General features: G+C 41.3%; 1 protein-coding gene and 1 long non-coding RNA gene across 8 annotated transcripts in view; one reads left to right on the forward strand and one right to left on the reverse strand.

Annotated features, from left to right (window-relative positions):
• Positions 1 to 275, forward strand: part of LOC309379685 — an 8,464-nt gene extending 8,189 nt beyond the window's left edge. The window contains exon 3 of the long non-coding RNA XR_014172597.1: positions 142 to 275. This is a non-coding gene — a long non-coding RNA (uncharacterized lncRNA). The remainder of the gene's footprint in view (positions 1 to 141) is intronic.
• Positions 1 to 22,207, reverse strand: part of FOXP2 (forkhead box P2) — a 352,653-nt gene that overhangs the window by 196,798 nt on the left and 133,648 nt on the right. The gene's annotated exons all lie outside the window — the stretch shown is intronic.

The raw sequence follows: 22,207 nt of genomic DNA on the forward strand, positions 1-22,207 counted from the left end.
TTAACATAAGGTTTAAAAGCTTTAAAAGCATATACTCACAAAAGTTCCTATACTCCCTATCTCTGACATTCAAAAACAATGTTATAAATATGCAAATTAATTTTTTTAAGTAAAATATTTGCATCTCCTTTCCTCCTCCAGGCTTTTGAACTTCTGAGGTCAACAAGGACAAACAATACCACTAGTGTCTCTTTGCAAAAAGCGGGGTTTGCTGTCTGCAAGCAATGGTATCATTTCCATAGCAACCCCCTAACTATTAATTTTCAATTAAAGCAGACACAAAGCGGACAGCCTGAGGCTGGCAGACAGTGTCAAGAGCCCATCTCTGTAGGCAACAGTTTCACACAGCTATCAAGCGATAGGTGCCTCTTCCACAAAGCTGTATCAGAGGTACGTCAAGTTTGGCAGCTTAAAATAACATTAACCTTCAGTTCAAGCCTTCATATTTCAAATGTGACGTGGTTAAGAATTTATCAATATGACATATTGTGATCAAAATGTAAACAAAATGGACACATTTCTAAATCATATAGCAAAAAAGGGGAATAATTTATGGAGAACAATTGCTAATACCATCTTCCTCCACCATCTCAAGATTTCTCAGAATTAAGTGCCTCACATGGCTCAATATTTTTTAGCAAATTACAAAGCCCCAATATATCACAGTAATGGCACCTGATACAGAAATGATGTGGGTAAATTAAACTTAAATGGTTTTAGTTACGTGCCTTTACATGTGTTACTTTCCAAGCCCATATTCTTGCCGTACCCAATCTAATGGTGCTTTAAAAAAATGTTTAAATGTGTTTTTCTAACAACAAGAGTGCAATATTTGCATTTTAAACATGTGTCATAATTGCTTCCACTAGGAATAGAATGGATTTATTAACACTAGTAGTCTTCCTTCCCTGAAGGGAACAGATTTATCCTCAAAATATTTTCGAGTACTCACATACATAGCTCTATTATTCAGTTTTGACCTGTGCCTTTGACAGGTGGGCCCTATATATATATATACACACACAAAGAGACTGGAACAGTAAGAACTCTCTCCAACCATATAGATAACCTAGAGTAAAAAGCTGCCACTGCTTGGGATATTTCACTCCAGGGTGCACAGAAACACCCGCTGGCAGTGACAGGTATTATGTCACAGCCTGTTTTCTTCCAAACAAAAGATGACAGGCAATGCAAACTGTTTTCAAATGACAACTTCCCATCAAAGTCCTGCTCTAATTCTGAACCCTTTCTGCCCTTTTGCCTCCAGAAACAATTATGCAAAAGAACATATAACAGGTCAAGATCCTCCCCCCCTTTCCCCTCACACTCTGTATGATCACAGTTGTAATCCTCTGGACAACTGTCAGCTTTTGCAACAGTTGGATGCCATCTCTAGTTCAGCAGGATCTAGAAGCAAGGCTTCTGGTCAGCAGCCAAAGACAGCAGCCTATTATTGATTCTGAAATCTTCAGAAGGAACAGTGACCACTGAGCATAAGATGCTCAGGCAGTGTGTAAACTCCATGTTAGTCCTACTGCATTTAAGGAATGGTGAATTTATTAGGAAGGCATACATTATACTAACATCTGGAAGAAGAAAAATATCTCACAAAGAAACAGAAAGGGAAGTATAAGGGAGAAGATGTTTCAAAGGTGAAGCAACAGTACACTTACATCACAATGCTCATAATTAACCCACTTTTTAAATAATTGCAGAACTCACAGAACTTGGAAAATGGAAGAAAAGAACACCACAACATACATAAATTCATACTAATCACCATTTTACCCTTGATTTAAGAATCACTAAATTTAACCTTTGTGTGAATGTATTATTTAATTAACATTTTTACAAATACACTGCTCTAATTTAAAGCAGTACCAACCAATAGACAGAAAACAATGTAGTCACCAATAAGGTAGCCATTAGTTTCAAAGGGGGTAAATATCAGTTTTTTATATGTAGACCAACAGGATTAAGTATGGTATCAAAATTATTGTAGGTTTATTCATGCACAAGATGCAAGAAGTCTGTTTGTCGGTTATCACTTTGTTAATTTGTGTTAAAGGATGTGATGTCTGAATTAGCAAACCATGGTTTGTGATTATCCAGCAAACCAAAATCAGAAACCCTGGTTTGATGTGGGTTTATAAACCATAATTTGTGCTACTGTCTGGCTTGATGTCTAAATGCACAAAGCATCACCAGAGCGTTTTTTCAGCCAGAGCTCACCAGAGCTCAGCTCCAGCATCTCTCAGGTAGGCTCCATTGCAATTCTGAGAGAAGAAGGGAGAAGTTCATGGTGAGCTCCGGTACCCCTTTTCCTAGAAAAATAGCACGGAGCATCACCATGGCAGCAGCTCCATCTCCAGAGGCTTTTGAACCATGGAAAAGGAAATGGTGAGCCAATGAAGAATTTAAACAGGTAAGCAACTTTGATGCTCAGACCACAGCTGGAGTTCAGAATTATACATAATGGAAGACAAGGGTTTGGCATTAAGGTCTGCCTTGAATAACCTTATATGAGCTGCATGACAAGCCCCACAAGGAAACGGCCATGTATGGAACTGTTTGGGTCTTAGGGGATTCCCCAGGAGCACATAAGCTATTGTGGTATTCCTGTGGAAGGCAGGGCTTATTTATCTTGGTCTCCAGCTTCCTTCCCTCAAGGTTAGGCCTGCTGCTGGGAACTAGGCTGCTCACTGGTTGACAGGGTTGGAAATGAATTTTGCTCATACTTGCGTGACCCATGGTGTGACATATTCAACTTTCCCTCAGAAAGAGTTGGTTACACTGTTATGCGTTCATTTTCTACTTTTGTCACAACTTCAGTGGGATAATTGCTCATATAGGAAAGACCCCCTTACAGGGTTTTAAGGGTGGTGTGGTAGGTCTCCTGCCTGGCTCTGGGGGCCTGACCTTTCACAGCTCAACCCAGGTTGCCAAGTAGAACCCAGATTCTTGGCCTACACCACACTATGCCAGCAATTTGCAGGTGGTGGCTCCAGAAGATGAGTTGGCGTCATGTCCATTGGACAAGAGCCAAGCTCTCCAAAAGCCAATCCTTATCCTTTGCCTAGCCACCCCTACATACCTGCTGTACCGGGAACTTACGGCCTATCTGTACCCATACCAGATTTCTAGGGTTTTTTTGTACTGTTCCTGGGGGAGGGTCACTTTGTGCATGACACACGATGCTAATCACTATTTTCACTGTACTCGTGATTCTTTGAATCCAATCTAATATTTAAGAATTTCATGTATTCTTAGTTATGTATCTGAGAAGTCATAATGATTTACAAGACGAGCATGGCATCACTGTTCTTCCTAGTCCTCTTGAAGTTCTCTCATTTGTCTACAGCTTGGTGGCATTTCACAGGATAAATAACTATGTGACGTTTCTGAGCTTCCAGCTTCAGAACCTGCTGCAAGCCGGAGCTCTGACCCAACAACAGCTGCAGTAACTAGCCCCCATCTCCTTTGTTCTCCCATGTCCATTGGTTCTAGAGTCAGCCATGATGAGGAAAGGGAAGCTTGATGGAAGTTTCACTCATTTTCTAAAAGTTTGTAATGCCAGACCAGGTGTGATGTTAAAAATGTTCATGTTTCAAATTCAGAAGCAAATTAGGATTTTTCCAAGACTGTGTGTAAGGGCTAAAATGAGACAAGTCTCAAGTGAGTCTAGAATTCCCTACCCCTACTGAATAGAGTGGGACGTGGGTGGCGCTGTGGGGTAAACCACAGAGCCTAGGACTTGCCGATCAGAAGGTCAGCGGTTTGAATCCCTGCAATGGGGTGAGCTCCCATTGCTCAGTCCCAGCTCCTGCCAACCTAGCAGTTCAAAAGCACATCAAAGTGCAAGTAGATAAATAGGTACCGCTCCAGCGGGAAGGTAAACAGCGTTTCCATGCACTGCTCTGGTTCGCCAGAAGCGGCTTAGTCATGCTGGCCACATGACCCGGAAGCTGTACGCTGGCTCCCTTGGCCAAAAAAGCGAGATGAGCACTGCAACCCCTGAGTCGGTCACGACTGGACCTAATGGTCAGGGGTCCCTTTACTTTTACCTTATTGAATAAAGTGAGTTTCTCCATTTGATCTTTTCCAATGCAAGGTTAATAGAAGAAAGGAAACAAAAGTATTTTTTAATTGTGCACATTTCACAATATTATACAACAGTTGTTCAGGCAACAGTATGCTGTAGTACTTTGATTTCTATAGTAACATTTGTAGCTCAGACTTCTCTCTTCGACATAAAACTTTTTTCATGCTGATTCAGGACTGTAGAATATATGCATGTGGCATATACTGTCTGGTGAAAACACTGTCTTTCCACACACAAGGACGAACAAACAAATACAGCCAAAATGGTCTCCAAAAAAAAGTTGATCCATGTGATGGTCACCTCCAGGCTTGACTACTGTAACTCACTCTACATGGGGTTGCCCTTGAAACTGACCCAGGAACTCCAGCGGGTGCAGAATGCTGCAGCGAGACTCCTTACGGGGTCCTCGCAACGGGATCACATTCACCTAGTGCTATACCAGCTGCACTGACTCCCGGTGGATTACAGGATCAGGTTTAAGGTGCTGGTTTTAACTTCAAAGCTCTATACGGCCTAGGACCCTCAGACCTACGCAACCGTCTCCTCTGATATGCCCCACGGAGGACCTTACAGTCTGCAAAAAACAACACTCTAAGGACTCCGGGCCCCAGGGAAATTAGACTGGCCTCAACCAGAGCCAGGGCCTTTTCAACCGTGGCTCCGGCCTGGAATGCTCTCCCACAAGAGACTAGGGCCCTGCGGGATTTGACATCTTTCCACAGGGCCTGCAAGACGGAGCTGTTCCGCCAGGCCTTTGGCCAGGGGGCAGTCTGACCTATTTTCCTTTGTATAAGAACAAGCATAAAGAAGGCCTCCCAGCCTGTTCACAGGTCCTTATATGATCAGTGAAAACAGCTGGTCCTGGGCAAGTATTAACCGCTCTCAATCTTAACCTGATAACTGCCATTTGTCCAGATTTTAATTTGTCTGAATTATTTTAAAGATGTATTTTAATTGATGCCTGTTTTTATGTATACTGTGTTATTTGTATGATGTTAGCCCCTTGAGCCCTGCTGGGGAGGGTGGGGTACAAATAAAATTATTTATTATTATTATTACCACATTAATGCAGAGCATTCCACAAACAGGAGGCCACAATTGAAAAGGCCTGTTCTCTTTATGCCACCCTCCAAATCTCCCTTGGAGAAGACATGCAAACTATTAGCATAACTTTAAGGACTATAAAATTAGCTATCTCAATGCTAAATACTGGGACATTTAAAAGTATGTATGCCATGCTTAAGAAGCAATGCCGTTTGTCACCATGGGTGTAGCCAAGGGGGGCAGCTTCCCCCTTAAATCAATAAAAATCAATAAAAACACAAAGCTAACTCAGGTTCACCCCCCTTTAAGGAAAGGCCTGCCCCCCCAACAAGTATCCTGGCTACATCCATGATACTGGCCCAAAGCAAAGGCTCCCACACGTATTTTCTAATATCCACAATGCAAGTTAATATATAGCAAGTTAAGATCACTTCAGGGGAAGGCAATTACATGTCACAATATCTAGACACCCACCCAAAGCAACTGAGCCACTACAGTTGCTTATTTGCCTTAAATGTACTTAGAAGGGGAAGGGTTATTGGGTCATTGTCATTTTTATTTTGATTATGTATTTTCTGGTTTTATATTTTGATTTTATTCTGTGAACTACTCTGAGACCTCCGGGTATAGGGAGGTATATAAATTCAAATTAACAACAACAACAACAACAACAACATATTTCGGAAGTTCCAAACTGGCTTTTTCCAGCTTTATTAGGGGAATGGTGGGGAGAGTGCTTCATATATAATGGAATTGGGCCAGAGCAAACCTGTGTTTAATGATAATGTAGATAAATAGCATAACTTCTTTTAGTAGGTCCAAGTTTTTAATTCCTGAGTATAGCACACAAGCTTTTAATAGTGTACACAGATTTAATCCCCATTTGTTCCTTCATAACAAATGCAGGTATCAACTAAGAAATAATCCAACACCTACTTCCTACTGTTTTGAAGGGAAAAGTTGAAGCTACTGTGCAACTTTTTTTAAGAACTGCAACAGGATACACATAGTTTGTCCTCTAAAACTGGACCCCAAGTCATCCTGAGTTACATATGAGAGAGAAAGAGAGACAGAGAAACTCAGGCTATTATCTTTCCATATTTAAGCAATGTTAAATTCCATTAATTTCTAGGGGTGACTTTTAAACAGATATCCTCTACTGTTAAATCAATGGTATTCAGTAACATTTACCTTTGATTGGATTGTGCCTTGGGTCCCTCACCCACCCACCCAATATTGAAAAAAACCACGTAAAAACACATAGCCACACCAGTTATGTAAAAGTACGCAAGAAAACTAAATTCAAACGAATGTTCTTCCATCTGCTGGAAAATGAAACATTCCCTAAGGCTGTGTTATACAAGTGTGTGCAATCTTGTCGTAAAATCAGATATCAAGGTAAATAGCCCAGGTTTGTGCTGCCTGGGTAAACAATTGCATTTATCTCCCAATAAATAAATGCCTAAAACCCCTACAGTTCAAGGCCCCCCAGAACAAATGATTTGAGCTCCCTCTGCAGGTTCTGCATTTTAAAGTAACTAAGGAACAGTTCCTGGGGAAGGGGGGGTATATAAATTTAGCACGATCGTGATGATACGCAGAAACAGAAATGTTTTGACAGGATTTGGCAACAGAATAGTTGACACAGTTATTACTATTGTTCTAAAAACTAGAAATTCTGGCCAAACATAAGCAGGTGTCTTTAATTTAATTCACCGGAGTGGCACCTGTTTACAAAGACTTTGAATAAGCTTAGTAAGTTTATCTTCTTTTTGTAACTGCAAGCAATTTGATGACCAATAATGGAAAAACGGATGCAAGAAGGATTATATTATCTTTAACACTCATAACAGATTGTGAAAGACAAACAATGACCTATTAATTTAAATTTATATGCCCCTACATGCAGATATATGTTGATGTGGTCGTATGGAGTATCCAAAACATTTATCTTATGCACACAGAATCTTGCCCAGCCACCAGACTCATTCACCCAAACATACATCCCTCACTGGAAGCAGAGGGTAAATGCACTTGATCATTAACCAAGCAATAACTTATCATTGCATACATGTAACATCAAAGAAACCAGACTCTTGTAATGTCATTTCAAGCAGTAAGAATCTTTATCATGGTTCCTTAGATTTCTGACTGGGTGTAAACATGCAAAAAAAACAAAAAAAAAAACCTCATCACTTAGAGCACTGAAAATCTTAATTGAAATCGAGGTGCAAACTCTGTGCATTACTATGGATACATTTCAAAAGTAATATCCAGGAAACACTCTTTTTCATAAAGCAAGTTATACATATTGTGTCTATCTATAACAGTCATATACAGAAGATGAACACAACCTATAATGGTTTACTTTAGAAGGGAGAAAGGAAATCATGTACAAAATGGATATCAGAAAGACTTCAGTTTATAATCCTAATAACACAATCCAATTATTTTCTAATATAGATTCTTGAAATGAAGCAGCACACAATGCACAGACACCCATCCTAGACTGATGCCCAATAGCTACCAACCTGAGGAGTTATTCCCCGACTCTGATGTTTGTACGTTAACTTGTCAGCCCGGAGCAAAAAGAATCAGAGGAACAAAAAGTGCTGGTACTATTAATTGTTTATTCTAGGGGTGGATAAACTATGGTTTATTCATTCACTCACACAGCATGAGTGAAAAAATTATCTGCACACAGCTTTTTCGCTTATGGCATGATTCTGTCCATGCCATAGAAACATGGGGAAGAAGTCCACCACCACCCAAAATAACCTCTTTGCCTTGGTCACATTGCCAGTTACTCCAAAAGCATTGGTAAATATTGTTATTGCTGCCACCTTGATTTTCTGTAGGGCTCAAATTCTCTTATAGAAAGAAACCCCAACATCTAATTACTGGGTAGCACAACCAAATTATTCAAGCATTGGTGGTCAGATGGCGGAAAAGAAAACCAAGTAACTGTGCCAAAATGAAAAAGAAAAGCTGTAATTGTTTTAAATGAATCTGGAGATCACATGATATGTAAAATGGAGATGGAAGAAAATATACTCTGGCCAAAAAAGCTAGTTTGTTTAAGCAAACGCATGGGTGGAAATATCAGGCGGGATCACCAAAACTTACACTGTCCTAACAATTCCTTTGTATCAGTAATTTCAAAGGGTTTTCGAAACAACCAGATGTTTTTGTCACTTATTGTAGATGTAGCCAACAATATGGTTCACTTAGACATCAAGAACTGACTTATCAGGTAAAGAGAGAATTAAGTTTGGCCATATGCGAAGTTCCACCTTTTTACACAAATGGTAATGGGCATGTACACTTCTGGCAACATCAACTAATGAACGGGCTACCTGTCCTCAAAGAGGCTGGAAAAAGAAAAGACTTATGGTGTAGAGGAAAAGCAAAGCACAAAAACTATTGCCCAATAACAGGATAAACATTTCATACAGAGAGTAACAGTTAGTTAGAACCGCAACACTTGACAGGGCTTGATTAATGGGAAAAGATGCAACAAGCCTTGGTATGGCTGTTGCAGACAGAAGTCAAACATATCTTCACAGAAAAAGGCCTGTTTGCAAAATGGAGAAAAACTGAGTCAGCCAGGTTCAATTGTCCAAACCTCAAAAACTGATGCCAATATTAGATCGTTTTTGTCACACACTGATGAAGAGCTCAGCTAGAACCTCTCTGTGACTCCTATTCTCCAGTTTTTGGTTGTTGTTGTAGGTTGGTTGGTTTTTGCTGCTGCAGGGATAGTCCTTCTGTTTACTGTTGTAGTGCTGTATTTAAAATAATAAAAACATTCTGACCCTATACATGCTAGTAATTGCTTGCAGAGAACAGTGTGAAATGATTCATTGAAACATTTGGACCTTCATTAAGGAAAGAGTTCATAGAACCTTCTGCCACCACACTACCAGGCCTTCCAGAATATATTGATGCAGTATTGCATATTGTGTTTCATGTGTTTGTATAAAACAGATTTTTTTTATTAAAAGAATTCCTTCTCCATTACTATTGCAATGCAACAAGCTAATGGAAATGTCTATGAAATCTTCCACAATGCCATACACAACTCTACTCTGTCCTTTCCCTAACACATCATATTATCCACTGAGTGCTGGTGCAAAAGGGGCACCTATGGGAATTTGACCATCATAGCAGGCCATAACATAATTTTCAGCCATGCCATAGCTGACAGCTTTACACAATTAATGCCATGGAAAAGTTTTGTAGTTCAGGTATTGAAACATCTGAATGGTTGAGTTGTGACTTCGTGCTTCATAGTGAATTGGAGACTTAATAGTCACTTCTCCATACAGTAGTAACTGAAATGCCAGTGACCCCCCCCCCTTTTTTAGATACTGTGATACCTTGGTTTTCAAATAGAATGCGTTCCAGGAGTCCATTCAACTCCTGGAACCGGAGTGCTGCTCCTGCAGCCAATCGGAAGCCGCGCCGGACATTCAGCTTTCAAAAATTGTTCCGTTCAGGAGCCAATTTGTTCGGGAGCCAAGGCATTCAGCTTCCAAGGTACGACTATACTATTTTGATAACTGGTTCAAATATTGCAAGCCCTCAAGATGTCAAATTAGTCATTTAATGGAAACTACTCTGCATAAAACTGTTATCAAATAACCTAAACACAAAAAAAAGCATGAACAACTAACACAAATCAGCCCTACAACCAAACACTACTAAGCTCTATTCTCACCACTTTACTCCATGACTTCAGCTAATGAGTAGAGTTGCTGGCTGTACCATTCTGTACATGGTCTTGCCCCGAACTGCATGCTGTGTGAAATATGTGAAAGGGCTCTGCACGAGTCCATATGTATGGGCACAGGACCTATATACGCAACCAAGGTACAAAGGGCCTATACATGCAACCAGGGCTCTCAACTGCTACAGTTATACATATTCAGAGCTCTTTCTCACATTCTGCTTGACTCTTGGAGTGGGGAATGAGCAAGCACTATCTGCTGCCCTCCATGATTTAGCACATTTAGTGGTATGGGAGAAGAGAGAATTAGATTCCTGAAATTCCTTAGTTCAAATATGCAGATTCCTTTACATTATATATTTAAATAGGGGAATATCTTGCCTGGGACCAATATTAACGTCACAACTGTGGCAAGCTTTCTCCAGAACTCTTCATCACACAAGGTGTTATGAAAAGCAGGGGATGGGGGGGCCACTACGGGGCGCATCGGAAGATGGCTGACAATAACATCTCTCCGACCCACACAAGGTAATTTGGAGGCTATGATGGGAGTAATTAGCCTCCCTACCCCCCCCAGGATGGTGGGGGGAGGACTGCCCTTGCCTGCTGTGTCCTATACCACCCCCGAATTTGTGGGGATGGGGGCACTAGGCACAAAGCCCTCCTGTGGGATTTTGGCACTCCTGGACGCCGTCCCTGATCCGCGCCACTAGCTGCAAGAACTTCAAAAGAAACAATTTGGATGAAGGAATGCACATATCTCATGGAAGAAAGGGGAGTAAAGACTAATAGAAGAGATCTCTGATAAAACAAGACAAGAATAAAACATGAGAAGATACGCCAAGATACGGTATGGCAAATGACTGATGGGGGAGGAGGGAAAACTTTCCTTTCTTTCCTTATGTGATTAAACAAGAATCCCCTCCCCTCACAAGTCAGAATTGTCGTTTTAAGGACTTAAGCTGTGGATTTAAGGCTGTGTGGAGATAAACTTTCGAACCAAAGCATGTTTTAAGAAGAGCGTGGAATGTATAAGAGCTTTGGAATGACGCAGGTAAAAACGCCGTCGCCATATTGGGAAGTTCTGTCGGAGGACTTAAGTCTGAGAGGAGAAATAGAGAAATAAAGCTGTTTTTATATTGTGGGTGAAACTCCTCAGTGGGACTTAGGAATGACAGTTCTGTAATTAATGATGGAAAGAGCGATGTTATCTATGAAGGTGATGATATATGGAAACCATCTTGATTTGAGGGTTGGAAGAACGGAAAATTCACACAGGATTATTATTCGTGTTTATCGGCTTAAGGAGACTATCAAAAGAGATCATAAAGAAAAAAGAGAAAATATACGAACAAGATGTGATGTGGAAACAGCAAGATAAGACTGGACAGAATTATGAACTCTGTTTGGACTGATTTGGATTGATTTGGACATTAACGCAGTAGCAAAAAGATGATCAGAATCCCCCTTCGGATCTTGAAATATGGGTGTCCCCCCCCCCCAACAAAATTTAAAATTCGGCTTTGTAATTCAGAATTTATGTGATGTGATTTAATTTGATTTTTATTGGTTAATAAAAAAATATTTTAAAAAGAAAAGCAGGGGATGAGGGGGACAAGGAACAACATAAAACCAATTAAGTATACAATTTAGGCTACAAGCCATGAGGTCAGCTTGTAGACTCAGTTTCAAGATGGAGATTTCAGTCTGAATAAATCCCTCCCAGGTGCTATAGATATCTGGTTACACAACTAGGTTCTTGCAATGAAGAAGCAGTGACTGCTCCATATCTCTGAGAACTTCAAAGTCTAGCTTTGCAACCTAGTTCTGTCCCAAAGTGTAAAAAGAAGCACACAATTTATTGGGTAGACAGAAAGCAGAAATAAAAAGAAACATAACAGTCTTCAATTTAGCAAAGCCAGGAATTGGCTTTTTGAATGGGTCTCTCGGCAAAGCAAGTCAACTGAAACCAAACAGTGCAGTATTCCTTAATGATTGAAGGAAATGCAACCCACGAAATGCAAGTCTATTCTCATGTGATCAAAATCACCACTCTCTGGCTGTAGATTTTGCACTGATTTACTGGAGTCAGTACTTCTCAAGGTACACAAAAATGGGGAAGATAGCTTGTTTGTCCATAAGGGGAAAAATCAAAAATTGAGTTGGACCAACCAAAATGTGACCAAAGTGTGGCCCTGATGCAGTAGTCTTTTTTTACTGCTATTCCTTTTGTTGTTTCCCTTGTCCTTTTCACCTCCTGCTTTGCATAGCATCTTGCCTGATGAAGAATTCTGGAGAACCCAAGTGCCTGTTGCCCTTTTGTGACATTCTGGTTGACCCCGATAGAGGTACCATCCAACTGTGGATTTGGGAGGGTTTTCTTCTCTTTCTCTCTCTCTCTCTTTGGAACAACACAGCAACCTTTGTTTTTTATGCACCCTGAATAACACAAATATGTGTATTACACAACCTTCATTTTAGGTGACTGAAATCTCTCCCCTCCATCATCTATTATAAAATGTTGTCAGGCAGAAACACCCTACTAAGAAAGAAAGACTAAACTCACAAACCTGACAAAGGCATTCATATGAGAAACAAGGAATTTATTCAAGGGATTACCATATTACCCAAACTGCATATTTCAAGTCTAAGGCTGAAATGTTCCATGCCATTTACACCCACCACCATGAATTCATATAATCCATAGCATAGGCGCCGACTCCATGGGGCCTGAGGGGGCCCGAGCCCCCTCAAAAATTCGTTTGGGGGGGCTCAGCCCCCCCAATAATTTAGGAAAATTATTACCGTATTTTTCCCTCAAAAAGAGGAAGCGGCTGCTTTCCTGCATTCTGCCTCAGGGTCTTACTGCCCACCCTCCTCTGTTTCCTTGCTGTGTTTGCTCAAACGGAACAAAGAGCAGGGAAAGCCCCTCCCCTCCAGGCAAGCAGAGTGTCGTCTCTGTGCTCCAGGAGGGGGAGGGAGGGAGGGAGGGAGAGGGAGAGAGAGAGAGAGAGAGAGAGCACTCTTTGCATTGGGTCACCCCAAATTCACCATCAGAGCACATAGCATGTCCATGGCTACAGCCTGCCCCCCAAAAATCACACACCCACTGTTGCCTGGGGCTGCAATGGTGCAAAAACGTGGTTACAAAACATGGATCCACAGGGATTCTCAGGATTTTTGCATTGGGTCACCCCAAATTCACCATCAGATCACATGTCTGTGGCCACAGCATGAAGCACAAAAATGATACATCATTAATATTCACCGCCCATGGCGGCAGCCAATCGGCTGCCGCAAAGGGCGGGCCCTCACAGGTTCACTTAAGGTCGGGGCAGCCCGGGGCTCGCCCCTTTCGTTCCCCCAGCAGCAGCGGTTTGGAGGTCTTGGCCCCCCCCAATATTTTTTATAAGTCGGTATGGGCCCCCCCAATATTTTTTATAAGTCGGCGCCCCTGATCCATAGTCATGCACCACACACATATACATACATATAAACACACAAAGATTTTTTGAAATTACGCAACAGTGTGTAATTTCCCTCCTCAAGCTATAGAACCTCAACACCCTAAAGAAGCATACATATTGCTTTGGAGACAGTGTCTCATTCACCCTCACAACAGCTCTATGAAGTAGACATTCAGTGTTCCTGTTTCACAGATATGGAACTGAGGCTGAAAGATAGCAGCTTGCCCAAGGCCATCCAAGAAATCCTACTGAACCACTGGCTGTTTTAAAAATGAAAAATCTATTTAAAAATCAACACACACCTCAATACAGCAAACTTCATTTAAAAATCAAAACCAGAACTAATTCAAAACTCTCACTAAAATTAATTCAGGCCATGCACCCCAAAGCAGCAAACCAATTTCTACGAAGATCATCCACCTAACCTGAATATGTTACCAAAGCAGCACTTAATTTCTGCAAACAAAATGTAAAGTATTGTACCAAAAGCAAAACAAAAAGGTAAAGAGCAAACAGTACAACTGGTTACTTTTTTCTCCCTTATCTCAGGGATCCACCTTCATTGTGCTAGCTACCCCTCCCTCTTTAGACCAAAGATTCAATTGGGCAAAGGGATATGTCTATTGCATTATTATTAATTCAGATTATTCATCACTTTGTACCAAAGTCTCTAGGTAGTTTGCAATAAAAACAACCAATACACTTTTGATAACAATCAATTAAATATAGCAATATAAAAACAAGGTACAATCAGATGAGCTGCTAAAAAAGAGCACCACAATAATCACAACTACCTCCTGTAGCAGTATCAACAAAATTGTAAGTGTGTGTAACTCTTGGGACAGTACCCACAATGGTAGGGCTGGGCAATGTATCGATATATCGTCCAAAACCGGTTTGAAGTTCACATTGTGAAAATTGTTTCGTAATATTTGAGCTGGCAATATATCGCAAATCACAGTGTGTGTAAGGGCTAGGAGATATCTGGTTTTCAACATAGTGGTAACTCACCAGCTAAACATTGCAATGTTATCACCAGGTAAACCTCACAATATCACCAGTGAAACCTTGCAATGTGATCAGCAGCTAAACCTGTGAATACTCACAGAAGTGATGGGAGGCAGTGGCAGTAGCTGCGGCAGCCTGTGAGGCCTTGTGGCAGTGACGGAAAGTGGCAGCAGTAACGGCAGTGACAGAAACTGATGGCAGAGGACTGTGAGGCCTCACAGAGGTGATGAAAGTGGCAGAAGCAGTGGTGGCTTGCAAGTCCTCACAGCAGAGTCCTGTGGGGGCTCATGGCAGTGACAGGACGTAACGGCTGTAGTGGCATCATGTAAGGCCTTCCAGCAGCAACGAGAGATGGCAGCAATAGCAGTGGCAGTCTGCAAGGCCTCGTGGCGACACAAGCAGTGGGGCTTGTAAGGCCTCACCGTGGTAGCAAGAAGTGACGGCAGCCTGCAAGTCCTCCTGGCGGTAGTAGAAGGGGGTGGCAGAAGCTGTGGCAGTCTGCCTCAGCGAGGCCTTGCAGGCCACCGCTACTGCCACCGCCATGACAAGGCCTCGCAGGCTGCCGCCACTTCTGCTACCACCATCCACTGCTGTAGCAAGGCTTTGCAGGCTGCTGATTATTGTGCCCCTGCTGCCAGGCTGCCACTGCTTCTGCCTCCCCCACCCCATTGTTGATTCTGCCGCTGCCAGGCTGCTGCCATTTCTGCCACCTAGCAAACCTGCTGGCAGTCTGACCATACTCACTGGTGGTGAGTAACATAGTCATCATAACCAGATCAGTTTCGGGTCTGTAATGGGCATTAAATAACCTGTAAATATCCACTGTAGGGCTGGATTCAGACTAAGGCTATAATCCAAACTGCTGGCTGGCGGCAATAGGGTTTTATGGAGCAACTGCATCTACAGCCCTGCTGTTCAAGCTTGTCATGGCAGAAGGTAGTGGGGAGAAGTGCCTCTTTGCTGCATCAACTCCTCGGCTAGTGTTGCAAAGCTATCCTTATCTGGCTCCATCAATTGTTGGTCTCCCTGCCTCCTGCTTGACCAATCCCATTTGGCACCAGCCACCACTATAATACTATACCCATCCAATGCTAAGGACACCTCTAAAAGCTTTTCCCCTGCCACCTAAACTGTGAGGGGACACAAAGCATGGATTTGCAGAGTTCATTTGCCATATGAACTGGCAGTGGAGTATACACCCAGATCTCACTGGAAGGACAGGTCGTGAAGCTGAGGCTCCAATACTTTGGCTACCTCATGAGATGAGAAGACTGGAAAAGACCCTGATGTTGGGAAAGACTGAGGGCACAAGAAGAAGGGGACAACAGAGGACGAGATGGTTGGGCAGTGTTCTCGAAGCTACCAGCATGAGTTTGACCAAACTGTGGGAGGCAGTGGAAGACGGGAGTGCCTGGCATGCTCTGATCTATGGGGTCTTGAAGAGCTGGACACGACTAAATGACTAAACAACAACAACAACATGACCTTCTGACCCTGTAGGGATATCTGGAATAATTTTTCTATTTCCTCTTGGTGAAAAGAGCAGACCGAGGAAAAGTTCCTTACCTACCCTGCAGCCATAGAACGTATCAAGGTGCACAAAGAGGGACAGACACTCTAACTGGCAGTGGGAAATGGGGGGCAGGAGACTGCCAGAGCCAGTAAAATGGAGCAAATGTGTGTTTTTAGCAGGTTAACCAGCGATGGGTATTCTGGTAGCAAAGTTGTAAGGCAAAGCTAAAGATGTAGTGAAGCTGCTCCCAACTGGAAGTGGAGCATACACCCAGATCTCAAAGCCAAAAACTCTTCCACTGATCAGTGGATGTTTAATCTTGGCTGGGTTGAACCAAAGTACCACACCATTGAAAATAAAGAATCTGACCGCCTTTTGTTTGTTTGCAGTACCACTGTGCATAAATCAAACACTGTGCATAGTTGGACCAATTGTGCGTAGTTTGACCAAATGACACCCAAATGTTGGTTGTTTCAAAAAATTGCAGCGGTTTGTGGAAAAGCACGGTTTCATTCACTAAGCATTCAGGCCATGGTAATGTTGCAATAAAAGTATTAAGTGGAGTTCAGGTCTCTGATGCAATACCACGGTAGAATGCAGCATACTTGCTCCATTCCAAGGTTTTCAAAATGCAACTGGATGGCAATTCATCTTAGTAGAAGAGAGGTTTTACACCTCATCTGATGTATACCTCCAGTTTGCAATGTACTTTTCCCTCAAGAAAAATCTCTATATTGTGTCTGACTAAGGAACCTAAGTTTGGCTTGGCTTGCATCCACTCTGCAGTGTCTATACTTTTGAGCAGCAACCATTAAGAACCCTTTAGCAGCCATTTACACCTCTTCCAGAGCCATTAACACCTCACTGGTAGCCTCTTTTCCTCCAAGACCTTAAAGGGAGGTGCTAGAAAAGAAAGGGAAAATCTGCCCTCACTCCAGGCCTTGATTAAGTGTACTAGATGTAGGACTGTTTCACACATTACTGTTTTCCTGTCTCTGTAAGAACAAAAGATACATCATCACTTCTGAAGTACACTAGCAGCTTCCTCACCCTATACTTCCCAAATAAAAAATATTCATGCCATGAGCTTCTGAAATGAGGGTGTACATTTGTGTGTGTGTGTTGCACCATGGAGGATTTTTCTGTAGGAAAAACACACACACACACACCACCATGTGTGAATAGGTCTTTAGTTAAACAAGTTAATCTGTTTCTCTCACTGAGAAACAGCAGCTGTGGCTTCGTTTTTACCAGCCCTAACTCTCATATATATTGCACTGTATTTGTGCTTCTAATATTTTCTAGGGATCTATCTTTTGGAGGGGATAGATAGGGTGGTAGGAATTAATTGTAGCTCTGTAGGAAGGAGGGATTTGTTTATTTATTTATTTATTTATTTATTTATTCATTCATTCATTTATTCATTGCCTGCCCATCTGGCTGGGTACATTCTTAGAATACATTCTTAGAAAGAATACTAGGTTGTGGAGACACCATACATTTACAGCACACCCTCCCTCCCAAAGAATCCTGGGGATTGCAGTTTCTTAAGGATGCTGAGAATTATAGCTGTTGTAGGGAACTACAGTTCCCATGATTCTTATGGGGGTGTGCTTTAAATGTAATTGAGTGTACTCAGGGCTACATTAGAGTATTTTGGATTTGTATGTCTTATTTGGTGTTTTATTCATAAAAGTAAAATAAGAATCCTTACCAAACTGTTTAATGGATATTTGCTGTGTAACTCATGTGAGTATATCAAACTCTGAATTATGAATGTATTTAATAATCTGTTAGGTTGGCCATTAGTATGAAAGCAAAGCCAACAGCTTATTTGTATTCTAATGTGGTAAACATCAGGCAATGTAGCAGTTAAAGGGTATTAGGCTCAGGCCTATAATGCCTGGCTTCAAATCTTCTCTCAGCCATTAAGCTCACTGGGTGATCTCAGGCCAGTCACTGTCTCTCAGCTAAACTTACCTCACAAGGTTGTTGTGAGAATAAAATTGGGAGAGGAAGAACCGTATGTGCTGCTTTTTAAGTTCCTTGGGGTAAAGGTGGGCTATAACCATAACAACAGTGCCAGTTAGTTATCCAGTGCCCCAAGGCAGTTGGTGGTGGGGCTCACAAATTATCTCCTAATAAGTTTTTGATTTTACCAACAACAGTTTTAATAAATCAATTTCAAAGTCAAATCACTATTTTGATCCATTCTTGTGGGGCCCCTAAAAGGCATGGGGCCTACTCTGCCTATTTGGTATCCGCCACTGCAGTTATTCTATTTTACTTAGGAAAAACAAAGGCCAACTTATTCTGCCTGGAGTTGCTAGATTCCCCCACCCACCAAGCCACATACCTGAAGACCCTGTTTATCCACAGGAGGCAGGGGCAGAGCCTTCAGGATGTAGAACCCAGACATCCACGTCTCATTAGGTCAGATGAGTGGCACAGCCAGTCCAAGGGGGGAGTGGGAGATTACAGTTGCTGTACATTTGCACAAGGAATGATGCCCTACTTTCTGGAGAAAAGAAGACGAGCCATCATGAAACACAACTCTCTTGCACTCCTTTATCCTGCCAAGCATCACTCTTGAAAAGCAGAATGGGAGAATGTGCTTCTCAGATGGCGAACATTTGCCTAAGTGGGGCATATCAGCAGCCTTTTCCACATAAACAGGTTTATGCCAGGTGAGACATGGAACCTTGCACATCCTACCTAACACAGGGAAGTGGATCTGTCAGGCTGGAATATAGAGGCAGGGACAGAATGCTTCCCATTGACCAATTTTTGACTTGGAATACACTGCTGTCGTTCTTTCACATTTCTGCAAGCCTGCAGTATTCTTAGTATTAGGTACCTTTCATTAATTATCATCTTCCAAACTTGTCTCATTAATCAGCTGATCATTAATCAATAGGGCCAAACATATTTTTACATATGTAAGTGAGTCTTTTTAGTAATGCTAGGGAAGGATGCGTGGAGGATAAATACTATTAAAGGGTACATAAAATGTACAGTAGGTAAAAAATGTTTTCTTTAGCTAGAAATTGTCATACTAGTGTACCCAAAAAAAAACACCCAACCAAAAAAACCTGAGGAACTGTGTTAACAAATTCCTTGTAAACAAAGCAGGTTTCACATTTTATCTGCATGCCAGGTATTTTTTTTTAATGAAAAGCTTCTGTCCTACTTCTACACCAAAATTATAATGTTCTATTTTATAAAAAGATACTGAAATGTAAAATGAGCTGACATCAAAATATAACAAGGAAGCAGAGATAAATTAAAGGAATTCTTTGGTTCCTTCAATAACTAATCAGAGATATATAGAAAGAGACCTTTTAAGTTTAATGATACCTGCTCATTAAATGATGCTAAACACTAAAATACCATGAACAGCAGGGAATTTCAGTTTACATTAGAGGAAAAAAATAAAAGGGTAAAAATGACTGAAGTTGGTCAGTTCAAGCTGATAGGGCACTTCAAATGAATAACAGAAGAATAAAAGAGACACTCTAGGTTAAATTAGGTTCTCCTCTGCCTTTTCTTGAAAGTTCTTAACTTCAATATTTTTTTTTGAATTAACTAACCTGCCAAAAAAAAAAAAATCAAAGGCTTGAATTGGAGTAAAGTTAAACAAGCAACTGTACTTCAGAGTAAGTTTACCCATTAAATTGCAGATAAAACCTTAGCATAAGAAAAAAGATGGCGGATTTCATCTATGTATTAACTTCTAGTCTAGCCAAAGAAAAGAAATAGCTTTTCTTTGAATGTGCCTTACATTATATTTCAATGCTAAATGGGGTTATTGTAGTAACTTATAGCGCAATCCTATGCATGTCTACTCAGAAGCAAGGCCCAATGATTTCAATGAAGCTTCTTCCCAGGTAAGCAAGTATATGATTGTAGCCTCCGTCACAAAAATGATAAGATATTGAAAAATGTGAGAGGCGATTATCTACTATTTTATTTGGCATTTTAATGCATTTTAAATGTTATAAAATATTTCTTTGTTATCTAGGACAAGTGCATAGTATATACTAAAAATGCTTCTGAAGAAAGTGAGTTTGTAAATAAATAGTTTGTGGTTTTTATAATATTCTAACAAGGCACTTCTTTTTAGGCTACACTGCTTTGAAGATGATTACATTTATCATTTAAAAACAGCAGAATTCCATTCTGGGGTGTTTTCTTCTTAATGTAGAATATAAATGAATTTGGGGGCAGGAATATGCTCCTTCAAAAAGCCATTCAACCTATATTAATAGATGCTAAATTCTGTTCATGCATTTGAAAATAAGAAATATGGTGCTCTTATACACACCAAGATTTTATTTTCCTAGAAACTTCATTGCAAAGGTCTACACTAGCTAACAGTTATGGTCAAAGACATGGGATGTATGGCCTATATATGGGAACAATGATAAGAGTAAGCAATAACTTGAGACATTATCCGGACAAAGTTAAACACCTACAAGTTCATTTTCAGAGGAAAAAACAAGAACATGCTTTAACTAACTCCCATTACAACATTACGAATTCTATACCTTATTACCTAGTAAAAAGCCCCGTTGAACTGAAATGGGCTTACTTCTGAGAAAGTCCACAAATAAACATACCTAAGAGAAAACAGTTCACACTTTCATTTTTACACTATTTTCAAATATTATATAGTACAAATTTGATGGCAGGGTGTTGTATTAGGAAGAAATGTTTAGAATTAGCTCCCTGACCCCAGCCTGCCTCCTTCATCTAAATAGTAAATACTGAAAAGGTTCTAATGGACTGCATTAGCCTTATACAAAGGGGTGGTGGTTGGTTTTCTAATAAACACTGCATATGAGAAATCAGTGTTGGAAGTTTGCACTATGAGAGTTGTGTTGAGATGTCCTGTGTTGAGATAAAGTCAATGTGGAGCAGAATTAACCTAGGTAAAATTTACCTTTGGGATCCAACGCTATCCTTTAGTACTTTTCATAGATTTTTTTTAAAGAATGTAAAAACATAATAATCAAATTCAGTATGAAGCTTCTCTTTCCCACATGTTTACATTGTTATTGTTGCTTTTTAACTGTACCACCTTCAAGGTATGGAATCTAATAAATACATTTAAAAAAACCCTACATCAGTGCACCTGAAGTAATTTAACCACAAAGTAATTTAACTATTTGGCAGCCTGTTATCAACACAGGAGTCAAGCAGACTGAGCCCGGTGGGGTCTGGAAGAGGTCCAAGTGCATGAAGCAACCTTCGAAGCAGGCACTCGTGAGTCACAAGGAGGACTCAAACAGCAAGAGAGCAGTAGGCCAGTCCTCCTTGTCTAAGAAAGAATCCCCAGACCAAGCTTCTGTCATAGTCTCATTGCTGATCACCAACGTGCAGAGCTCAGTGGGGTGGGACACCAGCCAACCAGAAGAGTCTTTGAGGTGTACTTGCCTGGAGGCAGAGTCAGTGTCCAAAGTCAGATCCAGTCCTAGGGTCAGGCATACAGCAACCCACATCTTCAGAGGGGTCAGGGAATCCAATGATCAAAAGTCAAAACAAGCACGAAGCAGCCACGAACAACAAGCATTATTTTTAGCACCTGACTGAGCCTGGAAGTTCTGCTTAAGAAGGCTGAAACCAGCTGGTTATCATCAGTGCCTTCTCCTCTGTGTCCTTACAGGCTGATCAGCTGCAGGTGGAGTCACTCTACCTTTCCCCCCTTCAGGTTGCCGTTCAGAAGGCAAAGCTGTCCATGACAGCTTCTATTTGCAGGTGACTGTCTTATCTAGATGGGCATCAGGCAGGAGGTGTAGAGGTACTACAATGGGCCCCGGCCCTAGTGAGATGTGGGTTGGCCACCATAGTAAGTTGAAGGATAGGAGGCCCAGGATTCATTTGCCATGCAGGGTTTGGGAACACATCCTTGGTTACTCTAAAGTGGATATATTCACCCTCCTCTGAACAGAAGTGGAGGAGAGGAGGTGAGGACTCAGGGCTAGAATGGACAAGAAATTGGAGAATGAAAATGAACCACTGGCTCATGGATTATACAATCTGTATGTGAGTGGTTAAAACAACTTACTCTGAACATAAATGGCATCTGATTAACCACTAGGGTGTGGTATTTTTGTGGGCCCGTATATTGGCAGGAAAGTCTGCTACCACTGTTGTAATCTCCCCTCCCCTAGCTACAGCAGGACCTGGCATGATTTGGCAACTGCAGACACAAGAGGAAGGAGTAGCTGAGGGGATGGACGGCAGGCACACAGAAGTGGTGGAGAGGTCCTCTCTTTATATATCTAGATGTCAGAGAAGAGGAAGCAGATCTGCTGTCTCTCTCCCCACCGTTCATACAGAGT

This window comes from Podarcis melisellensis (assembly GCF_964234715.1).
Source record: "Podarcis melisellensis genome assembly, chromosome: 10".
Lineage (NCBI taxonomy): Eukaryota > Metazoa > Chordata > Lepidosauria > Squamata > Lacertidae > Podarcis > Podarcis melisellensis.